This window comes from Lacerta agilis, chromosome 5, assembly GCF_009819535.1.
Source record: "Lacerta agilis isolate rLacAgi1 chromosome 5, rLacAgi1.pri, whole genome shotgun sequence".
Lineage (NCBI taxonomy): Eukaryota > Metazoa > Chordata > Lepidosauria > Squamata > Lacertidae > Lacerta > Lacerta agilis.
The window spans coordinates 20,562,270-20,574,367 of NC_046316.1; the positions used below are offsets into that span (position 1 = coordinate 20,562,270).

Consider the following 12,098-nt stretch of genomic DNA (forward strand, 5'->3'; position numbering starts at 1 on the left):
AATGGCCAATGCTGATTTTGTCCTCCCCTTCCCAACACCCTTCCTGCTGCTTGTCTTCGGATCCCCAGTTTCCACTTAACCACAGTACACTGAGATGATGCACTTGTGATAGATGTAAATGTTGGCCAGCAAATGTAAGGAGACTAACAATTCTGACTTGCATTTGTTGTCCAAAGGGTGGTTCTGGTTCTGGTGGTGATGGGATGGAGCCAGACTAAGTCCAATTGAAATCAGTGGTACTGAGGTTAGTCATGATAAACTTTTTCATTTTGGTTACAATGGGAGCTAAGTGCAACCAATCTTCTAGTTAAGAATGATCAGTACGTGGACCTATTCCAAACTATAAAATCAAATCAATCTACCAACAGGCTAAAATATTTCAACTCATTTATCCAAATGGCCTACAATTGTCCAAAATACTTCGATAATCAGTTCAGATAAACTCTTTATGAAGAACTACAGGGAGTGGTTTTTCTTCTTCTTACACCATGATGGATTTTCAGAGTAACAGATCTATTACATTCTCTAGGTTCCACTTTCCTCTATTATCATTTTGCTGTAGAACTTTTATTATGTATATCCTATATGTAGGCATATTGAAGTCATACATTGCTTGGCCTTTATCCCACTATCTTATCCACATCTGTGTGAACAGTTGTTGTTTCTTTAAATAAGCCTATAAGATAAATAAATATGCAAAGGAGAAATATAGCCCAAGACAGCTATTTAAAGATGAAGAAGGGAGATACATCGCAATTGAAATTAATGTACAAGGCGAAAAATTTTTGATTCTGGGACTTTATGCACCAAATGATGGAAAGTCGATTTTTTACAAAAAAATCCATGATTTGCTGTTGGATTATTTGGACTATAAGGTAGTTTGCCTTGGAGACTTTAATGGGGCAGTTTCCACATTAATGGACAGATCTCAAAGAACAAAATTAACAAATGATGGGAAACTCCCAAAGACTTTTTTTGAAATGGTGGACAATTTGAATTTGGTAGACTCTTGGAGATTAAAAAATCCCACAGAAACAGAGGCAACGTATTTCAGTGAATCTCAGCAGTCATGGTCGAGGATAGATTATATCTGGATCTCGAATGAATTGGCTCCAAAATTACAAAAAGCAGAAATCGGTCCTAAAACGCTTTCAGACCATAATCCGGTACAGGTAAACCTAAAAATGATTTCCAAGGATTCTTTCAGGTGGAGAATGGATGATGCATTGATGAGAGATACCAAGCTAGTAGAAAGAGCGGCGAAAAAGATGAAAGAATATTTTCAAATTAATTGGAATTCAGATGTGGAGAAAAGGATTGCCTGGGATGCAAGTAAGGCGGTAATGAGAGGATTCCTCATTAGTGAAAAGGCAAAAAAGAAGAAACAACAAAGTGCAGAGATGGAGAGACTGTGGAAATTAATCAAAGAAAAGGAAAAAGAACTAAGAGGACATCCCAGATGTGTTAAAATCCAAAAAGAAATCAAATATTTGCAATCCCAATACGCGAATATCATGAATCAAGACATCGAATGGAAAGTGAAAATGATGAAACAAAGAACATTTGAATCTGCAAACAAATGTGGAAAACTACTAGCTTGGCAATTAAAGAAAAGACAAAAGGCAAATGTCATCAGTAAATTGGTAGTAAATGGAAAAAATGTAGAGAAACCGGAGGAAATCAGATGGTGTTTTCAGAGATTCTATAAACAACTGTACAAGGAGGAGAAGATAGATGAAGTAGAGATAGACCGATTTCTGGAGAAGAACGGATTGCAAAAGGTCCCAGAGGAAAAACTAACAATTCTCAACCACCCAATAACGACACAAGAAATAGAAGATGCAATAAACAATATGCAACTGGGGAAGGCTCCAGGACCGGATGGATTAACAGCAAAATATTACAAGATATTGAAAGACTGGCTATCACAGCCGTTAAGAGAAATTTGCAATAGAATACTAGAAGGAGATAGGGCACCAGAGACGTGGAAAGAAGCCTTTATCACACTGATTTTAAAACCAGATACTGATAAGACTCTAATGAAAAACTATCGTCCAATATCCCTTTTGAATGTGGATTATAAAATCTTTGCAAATGTTTTGGCTACAAGGTTGAAAAGAGTGTTGAAAGATCATATACATAGAGACCAAGCAGGTTTCTTGCCAGGAAGGCAAATAAGTAATAATACGAGAATCATTGTGGACATTTTAGAAAAATTGGAGAGAGACATAAACACAGATGCAGCACTATTGTTTGTTGATGCAGAGAAAGCTTTTGACAAAGTATCCTGGACATTTATGAAAAAGAATTTGGAAAAGATGGGAGTTGGAGAAAAATTCTTAAATGGCATTAAGGCCATTTACACAGAACAAAGAGCAAAAGTTATTGTAAACAGTGTGATATCGGAGGAGATTGAAGTAGAGAAAGGAACAAGACAAGGGTGCCCTATCTCCCCTTTACTTTTTATTACGGTCCTGGAAGTCCTTCTGAATATGATTCGGAAAGATAAACAGACAAAAGGAATTAAAGTGGGAGAGAAGGAATACAAATTACGTGCCTTCGCGGACGATTTGATGCTATCCCTGCAAGAACCAGAAGGCAGTGTCCCCAGAGCCTTGGAATTAATTGAACAATTCGGACTTGTAGCTGGCTTTAAATTAAATAAGCAGAAAACCAAAGTTTTAGGTAAAAATCTGAGTGCAGAACAGATCCAAAGAATTCAAGAAGCCACAGGTCTCAATTTTGTCAAATCTGTAAAATACCTAGGTATCAATCTCACAAACAAGAATTTGAACCTGTATAGGGATAATTATGAAAAATTGTGGATGGAGATAAAAAAAGATATGGAGATCTGGACAAGACTTAAACTGTCGTTAATGGGAAGAATAGCAGTGGTTAAAATGAATGTCCTACCAAGGATGCTGTTCTTATTCCAAGCCATACCAATTTTGGACAAACTAGACTGTTTTAAAAAATGGCAAAAGGACCTATCGAAATTTATATGGCAGGGCAAAAAGCCAAGAATAAAATTCAAGATTTTAACAGACTCTAAAGACAGAGGAGGCTTTGCCCTGCCGGACTTAAGGCTTTATTTTGAAGCTGCGGCCTTTTGCTGGTTAAAGGATTGGTTTAAACTAGAGAACGTTGATGTGTTGGACTTGGAGGGACATGATAATATGTTCGGTTGGCATGCATACCTTTGGTATGACAAGGTTAAAATCCACAGAACTTTTAAGTCTCATATTGTGAGAAAATCCCTATATCAGGTTTGGACTAGATACAAAGACTTGTTAGAGAGAAAGACTCCTAGATGGATCTCTCCAGTGGAGGCCAAGGCATATAAGAGACCGAATATGTCTGCAAACTGGTTAAGATATATGGACATACTGCAGCAGGAAGGGGACTCCTTTAAGCTAAAAAGCTATGATCAAGTAAAAAGTCAGGTCCCCGACTGGCTGCACTATTATCAGGTTTATGAAACATTTAAAATGGACAAAAAAGTTGGTTTTCAAGTAGAAAAATCAAAACTGGAAACAGAACTGATAGAATCGAACTTCAAAAACCTTTCCAAAATGTATAACCTTCTGCTAGAGTGGCATACAAAAGATGAACTGGTTAAATCCTCAATGATAGATTGGGCAAAAGATGTAGGACATAATATTATGATGGATGACTGGGAGAGATTGTGGCAAAAAGGTATCAAATTTACTGCTTGTCATGGTTTAAGAGAAAACATAATGAAAATGGTTTATAGATGGTACTTGACACCAGTTAAGATTGCTAAGATGAATACCAAAATGTCAGATGTATGTTGGAAATGTAAACATGCGAAAGGTACCTTTTTTCATATGTGGTGGTTGTGCCCAGCGGTAAGCGCTTTCTGGGATAAGATTTATAATGAGCTTAAGAAGGTAATGAAAGTTACCTTTTGTAAGAAACCAGAGGCATTTCTCCTGAGCATAACCAATGAAGAGATACCCAGTCAGGATAGAGTGTTTTTCATGTATGCCACAACAGCAGCTAGAATTTTATTGGCGAGAACATGGAAAGGTGAAGAGATACCAACGGTGGAGGAATGGCAGATGAAGATGATGGAATACATGGAACTCGCAGAACTGACCGTCAGAGTCCGGGACCAGAGGGAGGGGAAGGCGTCGCAGGAGTGGAAAAAATTTAAAGACTATTTAGTTAAATCAGTTAAACTGAATATTTGAGCAGAATTAAACAGAATATCGGCTTTGGTAGATATGTGTTAGATGTGAATGGTAAGAGGAATTGTTGTTATGTGAAAGATGTATGTGTCAAAATATGTTAAGATAGGTTGTTAAGATAAGATACATAGTTACTGAGATATTTGACTAAGTAAAAGCTAAGTATATTAAAACTTGGGTAAAAGTGAATTGAACAATATATAAAGCTACCATGAAGAAGTATATGTTTTTTGAAGACAGTGGAGGGAACGGGGGAAGTCCCCAAATAGAGAAGTTAGAAACAAGAAATATTCAAAGAAAGATATTGGTTAAGGTTTGTATATGTTATTTTTATGTTTTTATTGTTGTTATTGTTTTGAATGTTGATTATGTTTATTGTTGATTATGTTTAATGTTTATTATGTTTTTATTGATGTTTATGTTATGTGTTGATGTTGTATTTTGTTCTCTTTTTCTTTTATTGGAAAATAATAAAATCTTATTAAAAAAAAAAAATATAAGATAAATAAATAAATAATGCTCAAACTTTTATCCTGGCATATCTGCCTTCAACGACACCATAGCACCATGTTTCGAATATTATTCAAAGATGGCAACTGGTGTGTGCCATTTGAGGAATATTTGCTCATATTATAAGGATATCATTGCTGATCAGAGGCAGCTCACTAAACAAAATTATGTGCATACACAATCATGGAATTAAATTGACTCCCCTTATCACTAGTAGCATTGTGTTGGGCATGTAATGGGTCATCAAGGAACTTTTTTTCCTTTTCTTTCAGATGGATCGCTTCAATTAACAGAGATGGACACTCTTCAATTTATATCATAAAAAATAGTCATACATTTAAAAAAACCTGCAGGCATCACAATGAAAAATCTCACCAATGCAAACCTGGAATGGGAATCCATTTGATCCCAGTCTCTTGCTTATAATCTATGGAGTGGACCATGTGCTAAAGCCTTGCTGAATCACACCAAAGTTTGTCTGGCCTACCATTTTGATTCTCAACAACAGCCAGACAGATGCCCCTGGAAGCTCACAAACAGATCATGAATACAGTGGTTTCCCCCATGGCATTTGTTCTCAGTTATCTAACAATTATGCAGCACATCATCTCTGAACACTGAAGATGTGATTTAGCTTGCATGGCCAATAGACCTCTGCTCCGTTAATTTATCTAATCCCCTTTTCAAAGCTGCCAAACTCCAAAAGCCATCACCTTGTGATAGTGAATATTCTTCTTATGTGTTTTATGAAGAAATACTTTCCTTTGTTGCTACTGACCCCAATGTTCAAAGACAGAACAAAACCCAAGAAAGGTTTTCAGAATTTGGCTCCTCGGGTTAATTGTGTCATTGAACTTTTATGATTTGTATTAATCTGGACAGCTAATAACTGAAATCATGACACACCACAATGACAGCAATCCAAGGAACTGTAATATGTTCCGGTATCTTGTTATCAGGTTCATTCAAAGTATATCTGAAAACTGTTTAGGATATTTGCAGTGTAATCCAATTCACGCCTACTCAGAAGTGAACCCTATTACTGAGCTCACCATGACTTATTCTCCAGTAAGTGTGTACAGGAGTGTAGCCTAAAATTTGATTCACTTCCTTGGCATTTCTAGTCCACTTCACTTATTCTGCAGTGATAATCTCTTTAAACAGGGGCAGAAACGGAATGATAAAATTGATAGAAAGAGAATTCATTGGGATATGCATGAAAAAAGAAAAGGCAAAACTTGTTGTGATATTATGACATGACGAGCTGCGAACGCTGCAGCAAGGTCACAAGACTCAAGAGTCATATTTCACTCTGTGAGAAACACACTGGCCATAGTAGCCCACTCACATGTGATGTCATTGTATTTTACTATTGTACTTTCTCCTTTCTGTTTTGCATCAGGAGATGCAAGACGCATTAAGACACAGCTCTGAATTATGGGCTGCTACGCAGAGACATTCTGCTCTAATTCTACAATAAAGTAGATCTTAGCCAAATGGCTTGTGTATGTTGTTTTCAAGCTGGGAACAACTGCATATTACATTGTGCCCCTGGACTCTAGGAGCCAGAGGGCACGGAAGCTTCGTCCGTCTTGGGGGTCAGTCTCTCAACTTGCCCCCGCGGGAAGTTTTCATAACATTGGTAGCAGTTGGCTGGTTTCCGAACATCGGACCTCTGATTGACTTCTGCCTGATGTTTATCTGCCGGCAAAGAAAGCAGCCTTAAACTGTGTGCTTCGTTCCGGGGGAGTTATTTCGTGCTGAAGACGGCCGTTTCCCGCTGTGAGAAGAAGACGCGTTAATTGGACTGTGAGTAGCCGGACTGATTTACGAGGCAATAAACCTCAGAAGGCTAGGTTTGTTTGCTTAAATTGCTTTCTGAAGACAGAGAGTAAAAAGCCTGCTTTTTCGCCACAATGGCAAAGGATAGCAAGCAGAGCAGCAGCTCCCTTTGTCCACTTCTCACTGATGAAAATTATCAGACATGGCGTATTAAAATGGAAGCTGTGCTTACCAGGCAGAATTTGCTTGATGTGGTCACTAATGCCCCTCCACCTTTCCCAGGCCCTCGATGGCTGAACAGGGACAATCAGGCGAAGGCGACCATTGTTTTGCATCTTGACCAATCCCAGTTAATACACATCAGGGATTTGCTTCACGCTAATGATTATTGGGTTGTTTTGCAAAATGAACATTTGAGGATAGCAGCAGGGAGTTCCATGCTGCATTTCCAACGTCTCACCAACCTTAGGTTAAAGGAGGGAGACAATTTGCATTCGCATCTTAACCATATGAAAGAATTGCGAAGTGAACTCGCACAACGCAACGTGCAATTAAACGAAGATGTGTTTTGTTTCATGGTTTTGAATAGCCTCCATGCCGGTTATAGTGCTATTGCATCACAGCTAGGTGCCCTGGATGCTCAAAACTTAACCGTTGCCAGAGTCTTCTCAACTTTGCTAAATGAGCAAGATCGTTGTGCTGCTCAAAATGAGGCTAATGGAAGGGGGAGTGAAGCAAGAGCGTCCTCAACCCCACCTAGTGGTCAAACTGAGCACGTGCAAGCTCTTAAAGTCATACGCTGCACAAACTGTGGAATGAGAGGACACAGTTTCCAGACCTGCAGAAAGCCCAAGAAAGGATCTAACCAACAAGCAGGTGGATCTACAGGCAAGGCACAAGCCAAAGTCTCCAAAGGGCGCACATTTGCATTGCTTACACAAGGCGTGCAGGAGCAGGATGACATTGACATTGACCTGGCTTTTGTTATTGACTCAGCTGCCAGTCACCACATGACCGCAAACAAGCGTTTATTTAAGACTTTTAAGAGGCTGGACTCCACCGTGTCGCAGGTGAGTGGAACACACCTGAAATCGACTGGAGTTGGAACTGTTTATCTTCAGAGTCTCCAGCTGTCTATCAGCAACGTGCTATACGTCCCAGAAATTGCCTACAATCTGCTAAGTGCATCGCAGCTTACCGAGAAGGGATGCGAGCTCAGACTGCGCAAAGGACTGTGCACAATTTTTAAAGATGGAGAAGCTATCTTTACAGCTCAGAAGAACAAAGATGGACTGTTATTACTGTCTTTTGAATCTACTGACTGTTGTTATGATGTTGTTGACTCTTATTTTGCAGGTGCTGCTAAGTCCAAGGAGACTACCAAACAGCCACGCAGAGAAAAGGTCACAAGATGTTTCCAGCAGGTCTCTGCTGATGTAATAGGACTTCTGCCACAATCTAGAGGCGGAGCTACCTGTTATTTATTGCTGTCTGATCATTTCTCTAAATTTTCTTGGATTTATACTATGAAAAGTCCGCAGCAAGTCTTGGCCAAGTTCACAGAATTTTGTGCTAAGATAGATTTCATGCATGATGGCAAAATTGAATGTTTGTATACTAATCAATTACCAGTGTTTGATTCACAGGAGTTCAAGGACTTCCTAAGTCAACATTGCATTCGGCACAAAGTTGCTGTCAGCCAATCATCGTGGAACAAAGATTTGTGTGTTAAAATTAACACAATACTACGTGAGGGTATGCAGGCGCAATTGCTAAGTGCAAAGCTGTCTGACTAGAATTGGGCTGAAAGCCTATCTGCCTTCACTTATGCTTGGGTCAGGAGTGTTCCAAAAGGAATGGAATGCTCACCTTATGAGATACTGTTTAGCAGAAAACCTTCTGTTAAGCATCTTAAGGTTTTTGGTTCTCAGATGTGGGTGGAATCACTTGAAGGTGCAACCATCCAAGGCATTTTTATGGGCTATGAGAAAGGTCAATACAGAATTCTATTGCCTTCCTCAAACACAGTAATTCTTACTCAGGAGGTAGAACCTACTGTAAAGCCGGAGACACAGATTCTCCAAAGCTTTCCCATTGATGTCAATACATATGAGGACACTGACACCAGCAGTAGCAGTGCAAGCTCAACCACGGCTAGTTCCGACACAGGTGACACTGTCATTGAGAGAACTCATGCTATGACCAGGCCATCTACAGATGATGATGTGCTAGGATCTTTAGAGCCACTGTTTACAATTGGTAAAGTTTCTCCAAAAAGTCCTGTTCAGGAGAAACTCAGCAAAGAAGATCTACATCTTGTGCGTAGATCTGAGAGAGTAACAAAGGGTCAGGCGCCCAAACGTTACTCCAAAGAGTTTGCAATCTCAGCTGTTGCAAATGTAGCTGTAGTTTGCACTCAAAGCAGAGACACTCAGGCTCATTTCACAGATGTGAGAAAGCCACAGCAACAGGTTGCAAAGTTCAACACTGTTTCTGCCAACACACACAGAGCAAGTGCTCTGGTCCCCTGGAGAGTTGGTTATCAAAGGCTTCAACTGGTAGAACCAGTCTCAGAGAGTTCCAAGGGTGGAACAAAGACATCAGATTCATACTGTGTATATGATAACTGTTTGTTTACTTCTGTTAATAATGCCTTAACTTTCGCCGCTCTCACATTGTCTAATATCGGGGGAGGATGTTGTGATATTATGACATGACGAGCTGCGAACGCTGCAGCAAGGTCACAAGACTCAAGAGTCATATTTCACTCTGTGAGAAACACACTGGCCATAGTAGCCCACTCACATGTGATGTCATTGTATTTTACTATTGTACTTTCTCCTTTCTGTTTTGCATCAGGAGATGCAAGACGCATTAAGACACAGCTCTGAATTATGGGCTGCTACGCAGAGACATTCTGCTCTAATTCTACAATAAAGTAGATCTTAGCCAAATGGCTTGTGTATGTTGTTTTCAAGCTGGGAACAACTGCATATTACATTGTGCCCCTGGACTCTAGGAGCCAGAGGGCACGGAAGCTTCGTCCGTCTTGGGGGTCAGTCTCTCAACTTGCCCCCGCGGGAAGTTTTCATAACAAAACTATCTTGTCACAAACGCTTGGTGTATTATGAATTAAACAGAAGGTTAGGGGAAGAAAACCCCAAACTCATCATCATGAACAATATAGATCAGGGGTCCCCAAACTTACCTGGCCTCGGGCCAGTTCCTCCGGTGCTGATTGCGCGGCAGGCCAGAGGGCGGAGGAGTGCGCGCCCATACGCGCACGTACTCACTTTTTCTGGTGCGGTGCTGGAAATAGTTTGTGTGCGTGCGCACGGGCCTCCGCAGACCCAGAAGTGCACTGGAAATGAAACTTTGCGCATGCACAAAAGCTATTTCCAGTGCTGCGCTGCACCAGAAGTGCACTAGAAATGACGCTTGCACATGCGCACAAGCTATTTCCGGTGCTGCGCAACCCGAAGATGGGCAGCCGCGCTGCACCGCGCTGGTAAGAGCGGGCGGCGGGGATCGTCAGGGGCCAGATAATTGGCTCGTGTGGGCCATATCTGGCCCACAGGCCTTAGTTTGGGGACCCCCGATATAGATGCAACCGTCTTCCTCCTCCGCACCAAAGTTATAAGTAAGGCAGGACTTCCTGGAACCTCATGTAGACCACTTTTGAGTTTTGATGGAAGATAGGATTGGTGCAAATGTCATAAGATACATTCAAAAAACCTGTGCCGAGTATTAAATACAAGCAACACCTGCAAAGAACTGGCTTACTCCTTTAAAAAAAAAAAATATGTAGCCGATATGAACCAGAAAAATGCTGTGTGCATTAGAATCCAAGTTGAATTTGAGAATAGTCAACCTAATTTCACATCTGACATGAACAGACCTTTCCCCAAGCAAGCCGGCAAGACTGTTTGTGGACTTAGAAGGGTGAAACTGAAATGCACTCACATATAAAGCACAATATAACATCTACTGGGAGAAACCAATGTTCTGCAAGTGAAAAATTAGGAAGCTTAAAAAGTGAAAAGGAGCAACAACAAGAGCTGTGCAGCACTGAACGAAGCACATTCAGAGAGCTCTTAGTTTAAAAACAAAAACGGAAAACCAAACCCCCAAAACACATAGAAACATTGTGAACAGAGCCCAGCTCTAGTATGGAAATGTACTGTATACTAAAAGTATATAAGGAAAAAAATAAATTGTGAAACTTTATTCATATTACATTATTAAAAATGTGTCCCCCAATTTTATGAATTTACGCATGCTGCCTTGGGAGGGCTTTTTGCCCGGAAAGGACGTGTAAAAATATTTCGGATAAAAATAATAAAATAAAAAATATGAAAACCGTGTGTCCAAAACATAAGACACAACATGTGTGTATGGAGTGTGTGCTTTTAAAGAGTGGCTTGGTGTTTGAGGTAACAGGGAAAATATTATAATGGGCGTATACATTCTGATAAAGAAATAAAGTCAATTATTTCCCTTTTTGACACCTTTCAGAGTCTTATATTTGCTCTTAATGCAGATTTCACAGGAGCAAAATCCATTTCCCAAACTCATAATCTGTCTTTCTGCATTTTCAGTCTGTGTGATTACTTTTTTGCTTATTTTCTGGTTGGTGGAGGAGTCAGTAACTTTATAGTTCTTAATTTATGTATTAGGGTCTTTCCCACAGAAAACCAGTAGACATGGGTTGCAGAATCCACATGTGGAACAGTTTTTTAAGGACTGTACCACTTTAGACTGAAATTACCGGTAGCATGGTGAAGGTTAGACTAGCTCAAATCTCTGTCTTTTTTTGTTTTGTTTTTACCAGCCGAACATTGTAACATGTAATTCCAATGTGCAGTCTAAAGTGGTACCATCCAGAAAGACCTGCACCACATACTTCTGCTGCATGTGTAAATCACTCTAAAGCCCAAATCCTTACAGTTCATAGGTAAACCCCTTTAATGCGATTTAACTGCAATGCAGAAGTGTGTCTTCCATTTTCATATGTTTGGTGTTATTATACTGTGACCTATCTGGAATTTTCTGGAGGACATGGTGGCTGTATTTAGTGGTTTGGTGTTACAATAACGAGCCTAGCCTGTGCCTGGGCTCACACACTTCCCCTCCTCCAGCACAGCCATTCAGCGATCAGAAACTTCCGCTTCCATTTTAGATTAACCATAATTTAGCGTGTTGTCTAAACCCTAAACTGTGGTTAATCTTAACTATGGTTAGAGAAACAAGTCAGCTTCACAAACCATAGTTTGAAGTTGACTTCTTTCCATTAACTGTGGTTAGGTCCAGTGGGTTTGGGTGGCATGGCAAGCTGCAGTTAGTAAAATAAAAATAAAAATGGAAGCCCAAGATTTTGAATTCCTCCTCATAACCATGCGAAAGGAGGCGCGAGGAGCCTTTAAACCCAATGAGAAGATAAGCTCGTGGTTGTAACCCTAAACAATGGCTCCTTCTTGAGCAACATTCTACTGTAAGAAAAGATATGCTGAATTGACTGTTTAATTTTGTGTGGTCAGCTGTTTGGAAGATCCCACTGAGCTGCCATCAGCAAAATACTGGCTCAGTTCAAACCCT

General features: G+C 40.0%; 1 protein-coding gene across 17 annotated transcripts in view; it reads right to left on the bottom strand.

Moving 5' to 3' along the window:
- The window catches only part of LDB3 (LIM domain binding 3), a 153,819-nt gene that overhangs the window by 50,632 nt on the left and 91,089 nt on the right, over positions 1–12,098 (bottom strand). The gene's annotated exons all lie outside the window — the stretch shown is intronic.